The 11,780-nt window shown below is 35.6% G+C and overlaps 1 protein-coding gene across 1 annotated transcript in view; it reads left to right on the top strand.

The window, feature by feature from the left end:
• ADGRV1 (adhesion G protein-coupled receptor V1) overlaps positions 1 to 11,780 on the top strand; it is a 402,490-nt gene that overhangs the window by 207,861 nt on the left and 182,849 nt on the right. The gene's annotated exons all lie outside the window — the stretch shown is intronic.

Here is an 11,780-nt window from a genome sequence, read left to right as displayed (position 1 = left end):
TATTAAAAAAAAAAAGACTACAAAGAATGAAACAATCTTTTCTATAACTACCCGCCCCCTCAATACATCACTGTTAGTTTTTTGGCAAATTTGCTTTCAAGCTTCTTCCCTGCACCCTGTGGAACACTATTTTTTCATCCTGTAGAATTTTATTACAATATGAAGAAATTTCTCATTTATCAAGCCTCCCCCATTCTCAATGATTTTTCTGCCTTCTCCTCAGGAGATTTATTAAACTCGGGTTTTCACAGTCTAGACACTTGTGCATAGGCATTATTAGACTTTCTACATTTCAGGGGTCTAATGCCTCCTGGGCTTCTCTCTGACCACCAGCTCCAAGTAGAAAGTACAGTTATCCATTTGTTTCAGAGCAGTTTAAATAGAAAAATGGAACATTACTAGATCCTTTTAACAGGCTACTTTGTGCATATTCATAAATGTGGAACCACTTCAAGGCAGAGAGGTTACCCTAATCCTGACCTTCCTTAGTTAGAAAAGTGTATTATTCACAAATCCTAACTAACTTCAGGTTAGGGGAAGTAAGGAAGGAATAAAATCAACTATTCAACCGGAGCGAAGTTGGCAGATGCAGTTCCCTCTGGGGCATGCCATCCCCAGCCCCAGATCACCTCCATTGCTTCCACCCTTTGCACCCGAGGGCCCTCCCCTTGGGAGTGAATGTGAATCCATTTGACTTTTGCTCATTATCAATGCCTAATTTGTAACTGCTTTGCATTTTAGAAGTTCAACCATGCTCTGGTATTTAGGATCATCTAATTTTTAAATAGTCATATACTCCCTTGCTCACTTCCCCAAATAATTTTATCTGTAATATGGCTGTAATGTATGAATACATATATATTAAAAACATAAAAGATTTCCCAGTGAGGCAGAATAGAGGCAACATTTTGGTATTTATTTGGTGTTTAACTGATGTCAGTTTCCTCCCTATCAAAAATAAGCACCATCCAATAATGTCAGGATTAAGAGTCTCACATGCGACCTACTAATTTAACAGGGCTCTCAGTATCAGGATGAAATAGGTTCTGTGCTCTGTCCCTGAAGTGCACCATCACCTAGCATGGTTTCACTGGAAGGGACATTTGCTATATACATTTTAGAAGTGAATGCCAAGTGTTGGGGAAAGGCATTTTGACTGGCAGTTAGGTGTCAGTGACCATTTGTGAAGGTAGGAGCTACTGACTTGCAGACCCTCATTGCCCACATCTTGGAATTCAGACTGGAGCCCAATTGCCACCACTTAACACAACCCCACATGGCTCGTTCAGCATATTTGGCAGCACGTTTAACATACTTTTCCCTGGTCTCTTAATATTTCTTTACTTAACATTTCAGCACATAATATTGGTGAACATGTCTCATGCTTCTGAAAGAACATACTCCCAGTCATAGTACATTTCTGTGTTTTTCTGCAAAACACCAGATTGTTTGTGGTTATCTTAAATATGAATTTGAAATACCTGTTTTGTATTGCTTTGTTCTGTAATAAAGTAGAATAACACTGTTGTTTTTACTCTAAATGTAAATTGCTGTAATTCATTTCTTCATCTACTTCCATCAGCAAAGAGAGGAGATTTGATTGAACATTGCCCATACATGACCAGGTCTTAGAGTTACATAGAATAAGCAGTTAACTGGAAATTTGCTTTGAAAACTAGCAGGATATCCAGTATAGTTAAACTGGAGAAAATAAGGCAGAGGAAGGAGGAAAAAGTTGGGATGAGATAATGTACAGTCTTGTTATGATAAGCTTTTTCTTATTCTAATTGTGATGAGATGTTATTATAAAGTTTTGGCTGCTTGTGGAGATAGACTGCAGTGAGTAGCAGATGGTATGCAGCAGAAAGCAAAGAGAACAGTTCAGAAGCCTTTGCAGGCATCCATATGAAAGAAAGAGTTGGCTTGAACTCTCAATGTCAGTAAGCAGAGAGATGAGGTTTCACATTTTCATTCTGTTTTGAAGGTAAAGTCAACAAGTTTTGCCACTGGATTCAATGTTGCTATTAAGGAAAAAGGAGAGTTCCAGGAAAACTGTTGGTTTAAGCCATTCAGGTTGTTATTTTCCTTTACTACCTTAATTCCAAGTTACCCCATCTTGGAAAAATCTACATTGAGCCACTCTAATTTCAGTTGCTTCTCATTTCTCTCTCTCTGGTAAGCTGTCACCTCTGGAAACTTACAAATTCTACCTGTTTTGTGAACTTTCTAACAGATTTTGAAATCCTTGCTCTTTCATCAAACTTTTCAGATTGACCAAAGACCAGACTATTTCTACATCGTTTATTTGGTTCGTAGGAAGAATTTCCATAGCTCTTCTGTCCTCAACCAAGTCACCTATGTTGTTTCCTTGTGACCTTTTATCTAAAAAATGCTAAATGCCTCATCTTCCATTCATGTATGTGTCCGTAGTTCTAATTATTTCACTATACATGTGTGTCTATCTGGTTTTAACACCTGGACAACAAATCTGGCCTTAGACCTGTGTAATTTGGAGTCTAAATAAACATTTTTTGGGGGAATAACATTTTGATTTCAATGTAGCAGCTATATTTAGCTAGAATTTTAATTATACTGTTACAGTGATTAGTCTCTCCCTCCTCACCCCTTATTTAAAGTGGTGATACAGCTGAATTTGCAGAAAGCAATGCTCTGCTTTTAGATCTTAAGAGCTAGCTCTTTGGCCACACAGATTTTCCAAGCCCTCCATTATGCCAGAATCGGACCTTTGTCACCCTGCCACATGCACCAGATTTCATACTTCTGGAAAGCCAGTGTTGCGTTAGAAACAATTTGGGAAGGGGTAGGAAAATCCCCTACTTCATGGAAAAAATTGGCATCCCATTGCAGTAATAAATCTAGAAATTTTATTAAGTTGACTTTAATAATATGTTTTTACGAGCCATGTTTGGCAAAGGGAGTTCATTTCCTTTTGAGTATCATCGTAGACTTTTAGAAGCAACAATGATTTATTTGCCTTGTGTCTAAGATGAACCAAGTTAAGAATGGAAAAAACCTATTAGATCATAAGAGAGCGTTCCCTTCCCCACTGCAGAATTCTGTACTATAGTATATTTCCAAATCTTTGTACTTTTTGATAAAATTCTACCTGTATTCATTTCAAAGTCATTACCCTCAAAATATTTTTATAAAATTGTAATATTGTGCAGGAGTTCAGATAGAAGTAAACTCTGTGTGCTTGTTTTATAATATATCCCAAAATTTTTCAAAAAAATAAACACCTAGTAGTGTTTATCTATTTCAAATGGGACAATTACACTAGCTCTCTGTGAGCTTAAAATAAATCAGTTTCCTATTTGCCTTGGAGATATTTCACTATTACTTTGGAATAATGATAATCTGTTTGGAACATACTATGGCTATGGGTCATTTATCAGATATAGTTTATAAAGAAACTGGAATGTACCCTCAATTAACAGAAAAGCAGTGAGGACTTGCCCCCCCCTTTTGATTTTTCATTTCTTTCATATATGAAGGACAGAATTTATATACTAGTGATTCATCGGGGACATGAATAACTTGAATAATAGAAATTTGTATTCCCAATTTGGTGGTGTACTTTTACCCCTGACAAAACTAAGTGACTTCTGCTGTGGTCTGTGGCCCCCAGTTTTAATCCAGTGAGGACTTAATTCCCTACCTTTTCAAGATTAAGATGCATCTAGAAAATATTCCTGGAATATTAGCTAAATTAAGTTAATCAGCAAAGTATCAGTTATGTTACTGTTAAAACATCCAGTGGTGCCACTAGACATTTTTTATATTGTCCCATTTGAAATGATATTTAATGGTATTTGTGGAAATCCAATTTTTTTTTTATATAAGAGCAGCTAACTGGTCGGATTTGCATAGCATCTTAGTGACAGTCTAAAATTATGTAATCACTTAAGTTAATAAATGCCGTATCTACCAACTCAGATAAAATCTGCTAATTTACTACCTACAAACTGTCCATGGTTCTTCAGTGCCTTCAAGTTGAAGTCTAAAACTCCTGAACACAGAGTCTGCTTCAGTTGATCCAGTCCCATCTTTCCAGCCCTTCTCTTTCTCACCTCCCCCCTCCCACCCCACACCCATACTAGAATGATTTCATATCTTTACCCCTGTAGATTCTGTTGCCACCTACAACTTCTCTTTTGCCTGGTGGTCATTCTTCATTCCCAACATCAAATATCTGGGTAGCCTCCAGGGACTTAACTAGGTAACCCTAACATTTGTTATGTTCTCTGGGTTGTTCAAAGGAAGAGATAATTGCTTCATTTATGTCTACAGCCCTCTCTTACCTGGCATTTACTCCAGAGTCTGGGAGGTATTCAAAAATAGGCTATTGTAGTTCTTTATGGACCTTGTCAATAAATTAATAAGTGAAAATTATGGTAATCCATCTATAGATGGGTATTAATAATGACTAAATCCAATATTTCCTTTCTTGACTCTTTATATTTTACACATGCAGAGAAACCTATGCCTATGGTGCTTTGGTAAAGGTCTATAAATCTTTAGTCACTTTTACCTTGATTTCAGTTGTAGAATTTTGTTATAATTTAGTAAATTACCTGATCTCATATAGTTATATATTAACTATTATGTACATGTTCATCTGTCTGTATTTCCAGATCTGCATTTGTCTGGGTAAAGAGTAATATTGAAGAAACTCTCAGATACACTAAGAAACATTGACTACTGAAAATTAAGTGTAACATAAATTCATAGTTTTGCAGGAGTTCAAAAAGCTCTTTGGGGAAAATGATGCATGAAACAAATAAAGCAGAATGTAACACATAGTTGAATTAAAATGATGAATATAAAATAATTGCTGTAAGAATTCTGATTAGTATAATGAGATGGTTAAAGAAATACTATGGGAAGAGGTAGGATTTGAATGTCATTTAAAAGATGATCTGGAGTGGAGACTGTCCAAGAATGGGAGAGCAGAGGTACAGGCTGTAAAGCAGATTTCCTGGGTCCCTCCTCACTCCACCTTCTCTGCAGACTCTGATTTGCCTGTTGATATGCAAGGGTCACACTAACCAAGTTCTGGGAAAGGGTTCAATAGGAAATTTGTAAGGAGCTTCCTGGCCATAACAGGAGATTGCCTCGGTATCAAATTGCTTTGTTGCTTAGGCCTCACATCTGTTTCCTTGTCCTTTCACCAACCCCTGCTCTAGTTAAAGTGGGTCTCCTGATTCCTGACTCGTTGACCTTTTGATCCTTCCCAAACTCTTGCTTTGGGAGTCTCATCTGCCTGCTTGATTACTTTCCTACCTTTGGTCTTGAACACCTCTGACTTATATGTTCTAATTTCTCTCTGGCTGAAGTTCCTGGCATTCTATTTTTACCTAGACCCCTGGCTTGTGAACATGACTGGCTAACAACCTATCTAGTTGCTCGTTGTTTCAGCTGACTGTATAGCTGCATAGACTACATTTCTAATCAGAGGCGGTTGTATTCTCTGTTGTTTGTCCAGCTTGTGCTTGCTGTGAAGGATTCATTTATGGGAATAAAAAAAGTATTTGTGGGAATACTAACAACAGTGAGTGAAAGCTAGTTTGTGAGAGGATTTTAAAAAAAGATTTCAAGATTGTGGCAGTGGTCTTCAAAGTGGGGAGTTTGCATATCTGATGTATGTAAATCACCCATTGGAATGTGAAAAATTTTTGTAATCACTATTTCAATATATATCTTTATCTTAACATTTTTTTTCCCCAAGTGAATCTGATTGAAGATGTCTGAAAACTAACAGTACTCCCAGCAGAGAGAGTAATTTAAATCTGGAAGAATCAAAATAAACTTTTCAGAAGTTTATTCTGAAGAGACTGGAGAGGGAATGCCATTTATTGAATGGCTAAGTCCTTGTTTTAAATCATAAGCCAAATTAATATTTTAGGAAGCTTTTATGAGTGTTGGAAAGTGAAACTGTGTACCATTTTCCTGATTACTGGGTATAGGCTTATGTGAAGTAATATTCAAGCTGTTGAAGATAGATAAATAAATAGATTGAGATAATTTTCATATTTTATTTTTATATCATAGCGAGGAACTGAGTGCTAAGTGAAAATGCAAGCATTTATAGGAACTTGTTCTTAGAGACTTTCAGAAGGATCACTTCTTACCAATGTGCTACATGCAACTAAATATTTTTTAACAAGGGAGATAGTAAGATTTTTGTCAGTGTTCTTACGTACCCCTATTACAATTCAGGTACTTGAACATTGATAGCATTAACCTACTCTGAGATAAAGATTTATATTAAAGAAATTATGTCCACATCTTATATGATAATAAAATTTATTTCTAACAAATGTGTTTTCTGCCTGCTCTATAAATAAACCTAGTAAAAGAGTTTTAATAGAGAGCCCTACATCTTAAAAGCATTGATGGGTAAACCAAGGAAGGTAATTACGGCTATACAATCTGTATAGCTCTATTTTTTAAGTCAAGTTCTTCAGGAAAAGGGGAGAGCAGGATAACACAACTTCTATTTTTAACTTAGGTCAGTTCTTTCATGCACTGACAGCATTGTGACCCTTCCAGACAGACAACGAGGCATGTAGCTTTTGAACTCTTTCGTATTTTGTAAACATTAGGGAGCATCTGTTTATCTTTTCATCCAAACATTCCCATCCAGGTCTCACATGATCGAGGTCCCTTTGCTTACTAAGATTCAGATTTATTAAAAGGGAGGATTTGGATTTCCTTAATATTTTCATGGAAACAAACAAAAAATAGTGTTCTTTCTTGTTTCACAAAGTCGTTTGCCTAGTGGGAATGAAACTACATGGTAGACATTTTCCCCTTGTCCCCTCAGGAAGGGAACTGAGCCAAGTCTCACAGCAAGTGTCATCCTGTCGTACAGGTTGAGGACACACTATGTACATAAAATGGCACAAAGCCATCTGATGAGTCACCCACAATGCTCTGCCAGGTCTGTGCAGTGCTTCAAGTCTTGACTCTGTCCATTCTAAGACACACGATGTGGGCAGCTGTCTAAAAAGCCAGTCTAATAGTTGCTGTAAGCATAAAATGCAAAAAAATAAATAAATAAAAATTCCCTAAGAAGGCGCCTGATATATGGAATTGCTTCTTAAGTACAAAGTTGTTATTGCTATCATTTGATTATAGAAAGACCCTTGTAGATGATACAGAGGTGTTCAAGGAAATAAGTAGCTTTTCAAAAAGGTCAGGAGGACGAAGCCGAAAGTTATTTGCAGTGCTGATACCAGGTTCACTTTTAAAAAAGTAGTAGCTGTCAGCAGGACTTGAGTTAACTTGAAATGCTAGCTACCTTTATGGTGAAATGACAGTATCAAGCATTTCTTGTGATCCTTCTAGAATCCTCTTTTAAGTCTACTTCTCAAATCTGTATTCTCCACAATCTATGTAGTGGAAATGTGATAACTTTAATGTGTTGGCCGAGTATATATAATTTTCCTTCATCCTCCAAGTTTATACTGCACCCCCCCAAAAAAAAAAAAAGCTATCACAAGCATAATAGGTCTTGAAAAGCTGTTTGTTAGATTAAATTAAGTGGGGGAGATTGTTCAGAATTAAATCTTAAAACTGAAATGGCAGCATTCTAGATTTGATGAAGATAATTGGAATAGTTACTAATATATTCATATAAATGCATATTAACCATTTATTAATTAGTATTTAATGTCTTATACATGTATAAGTATTAAGCATATTTAATTCTTACTAATAATCTGTAAGTTAGTACTTGCTGCTATTTACAGAGAAAGACACTGGAGCACAGAGAATTTAATCTTTCTAAGGTCAAACAGTTATCAAACTTAAAGGTCCACCCACTCCTAAACTTCTGTGTCTTGTAAACTGCTGTGTCTTGTCACCTCTCTTAACCCCCATTCTGTGTTAATAAAGTACACAGGTAGTTCTGAACATTAAAAAGCTCACTGTATAATTGACGTGTCATTCTTAACCAGAGGATTGAATTTTTGTTGGGGGTGATTTGAACAATAGGCAAATTATATGCATCATAGACTGTAGAAGCGAATGACCATTTATTACTGAGGTCAGGGGAGAAGCAGTATTGTGCATTTTTCCAGGTCTGACTTTGGAATGGATGTGTCATCTCTTACAGTGACAGTAATATACCAATCAGAGAACCAGGACTTTTATGCATTTTCCTCCTGGCCCAATGGATAAGCCTGAATTTCTAGCCTTACACAACCCTCCTGTTATCCCCATATTTACCAGTCTTAATAAGAATTCTTTTATGATTTGGTAAACATTTTCCAGCCCATTAGGGCTAGTGGAGGTTTTATTTCCAAAAGTGGTAGCATAAAAATGGTTTGGGACTTAATATTGCTATACATAGAGATTTGTAAATGTCTTTAGTAGTTTTAAGAGCATAGTAACATTTTAATTAATGCCTTCAAGATTTTTTTTATTTCAGGAAATTTAAATTTGCTTCCATGTCCATTCTGTTTTTCATCTTTGTGCCTTAGAAGCCCCATTTATCAGAATTCAGGCATCTCTTCCTGTTGTAGAGTAGTTTTCTAAATATAATCACAAAGGGTCAGCTTCCTTTCCAGAGACTCTCATTCTGAAGTGTGTTTCATGTGAGTGTCCACAGGCAAACCAAGCCAACCAAAAGTCACTTTAAAGATGCATGTAAGGATTTTATCTAGAATATTTGTAATTGACCATTTATAGACACATAATATTTTTGTCCTGCTTCAGCTTCACAAACTTTGCAGGTGAATCTCATGCTAAAGTGTATATAAAATTCACCATGGCATGAATTTTAATATTTAATAAGAACCCTTTTATCCTGATAATTTTGATAATGAAAATCTAATCCTTTGTTGGGCAAGGTATCAGGTGGGACTATTATAATGGAACCAAGGTTAGCCAAATAATAATAGGAACTTAATCGTTGCTTTACTTAGCCACTATGCTAAACTTTTCATGGAGATCATTTTATTTTACTTTCTTTGAATACGCCACTCCGATTGCCTCTACTTAATAAAGGAGAAAACTGAGAGAAAGAGCTTGCTTAGTTTAAGACCACATAATTAGCCAGGGAAATTAACTGCTTGGTTCTTATTCCAAACCAAAGATTTTGTGTGTCCCCCTCCCCTTTTTTCCTTACCATAATTCATTCTATTCCCTTGTTCTTTTTTCTCCCCATTCCTTAGAACCTCACAGCCCTCAGGATGTTTATTGATGCTTACTGGTTTTTGAAAGTGTTTTTACATTATTGAATTATCTGCTATGCAAATATCCAGGATTTGTTTTTATAAGTCCAGTTTACCTTGTTCTACACACTCTCAAATTCCCTCTATTTTGTTGAAAATGTCTGCACTTCATCCTTTCTTATGGCTGCATAATACTCCATGGTGTGGAAATGCTATAATTTCTTGTTCCAACTGTCCATTTGATAGACACTTAGGCTGCTTCCATGGCCTAGCTGAAAATTATGCTATTGTGAATATTGTAGAACACACAGGTTTTTATGTTGATGTTTCATATTCTTTAACCTTTAAAAAGAGATTTTTCTCCCATTTTCATTGATTTTCACATACCAGTAACTTTCTATTAATTTTATAGGTTATATAGTTAATAATCTTTCAGCAACACCATTAAACCTACCAGTTAAACTTATTAACAGTAAAAACAAAACGTGTTTTTCAAGTAATTTTATCCAATTAACAGTTGTCATGTGATCATAGTGGAACCTTTGAGATCTCTTAAGAGAGTAAGTCTCTATTAACTTCTGGAACATTAATGAACAAAGAGATTTTGTAGAACCTGCCTATGGGCCTTCCCTGTGATGTATGTATTTTTTTGTTTATTTTTAACTCTAAGAAATTTAAATTTCATAACTTGAACTATAATATGTACTTCGACAACAAATAATTTTTATTCCTGTTATATTTTCTTCTAATTGTTTTCTAAGAAAATAGTGCAAGCATAGTTAAAAATTAAAGTATCCATTATTATTAATTTGTGCTCATTGTCACCTAGAAAATGCTAGCTTAGTCAAAACAACATTTTTAAAGTAATCTTAGAAAAGGTAATGCATTCAGGTATAATTTAGAATAACACATTTCAAACCATCATTTGTTATATTATGTATCATTTTAAAGCAGCAAATTAAAAAATGAAAGTATTCAGTATTCTAGCTTAAAAGGACCTTGATGTTAAAGCAATTATTTTGAATTTTATTGTACAAAATGAATAAAGAGTTTGAATAAGAATTCAGGAGTTGTTCAGTGTCCTGACTTTAGTATTACTTATTAATCTTTGTGGCCTTTGGTCAGAAAATCTAGGAAGGAGCCACATGAACTGTGCATGATGTGGTTCATGCCCTTGTTTATTTGTCTTTCCATTGTGTCTAAAGGCTGAACTCTTTAGGAAGGCAAAAATCCTCTGCAGGAATGAATGTTGACTGTGAGATTGGTAGAAAAGAGGGTGGGAACAAGTGAAAAATACACATGGACTTCTAAAATTAGCCCCTGTTATCTATGTGCTGCCCATGGGGGGCTGGTGGGAGGACCTTCCCTAGCTCCACTGGGATGTGGGTGGAGGAGCCTGGACTCTTGGTCACTGGCTTTGCCCTTTTGCAGCGTGCTGTGTAGGCACGCTTTCTCCTCAGACAGACAAAGGACCAAAATTAACTACAAAAGAACAGATTGGTTGATTTTACTCATCAACCTAAATCCTAAATCCTATGTGTAAGCATTTAAACTCTGAATGATAAGGTTTCTGGTCATGCTTAATACCATTATTTGCTCATACTCGAAAACCCTCCTATGTTTTCAGCTTTTCCAGGGAGTGTCCACTGGATGTGAACTAGCATTCAGCTTGGAGACTTGCAGAAATGAGGAGGGGATATTTGGATGCAGGATGCCTTTGGCTTTCCGCTGAATTTCTAGTGTTATCACTTTAATGTGGCTTTAGGGATTATTTCTGGAATCCAATTCCACATAGTTAATTCAAAGTAAGGACTACGTTTAAAAAGGAAATGACAGTTTTCTTAAAAATATGAACTTAATACAAGTTTTTGCTTTTCAGTGGCACCTTAGTATAACTACATGATTTAATAATGCATTAAAATATCAAGATATTTTGAAATTGGCAACATCATTACACTAAATGAGATCAAATAGAAATTCAGATTTTCAACAATCCTAGCATTAGTACTTCAGTGAGCCTGTGAGCCTAAGCATTTGAATTTTTAAGAAGCCCTGTAAGTGATTTCAAATGCACCCTGATGAAAAACCAATGCTTTCTATAGTTTCAGCCACACTGTATTTATTATTTTGTGTTCTATTTATATATTCTGTTTCATTGAAAGCACAGCAAATATTTTCAGTGCTTCTTCATAGTCTTCACATTTTTTTCTTGGAATGTTCATATATCTGTATCATACTGTCTTAAATCATTCTTATAGTGTTGAAGTGTTTCACTTGTATGCCAGTAGAAAACAATGGTGCAGATGGTTTGATTACCATGTAATCATTTCTAGAGCAAATCAAAGAGCTGAATAAACCTTGTTGATCACAGTTGCCACATTGCTTTCATAAGGGATGTGGCAATCACAATACTCAATACTGAGGGCTTATTTCCCCACAAATTTCCTGGAATTTGAAATTACCTTATGAATACATTTTAAATCTTCATTATTTTCAGGGATCTAAAAATGAGAAAGGGTGGCCAGGAGTACTGCAAATAGCAACTACATGTATTAATAGAGACATGAACAATTTCCAGCA

The sequence above is a fragment of the Condylura cristata genome, unplaced genomic scaffold, assembly GCF_000260355.1.
Source record: "Condylura cristata isolate star-nosed mole 26May11 unplaced genomic scaffold, ConCri1.0 scaffold00007, whole genome shotgun sequence".
Lineage (NCBI taxonomy): Eukaryota > Metazoa > Chordata > Mammalia > Eulipotyphla > Talpidae > Condylura > Condylura cristata.
Note: the sequence above shows the minus strand (reverse complement) of the source record. Positions and strands in the feature narration are given on the sequence as shown.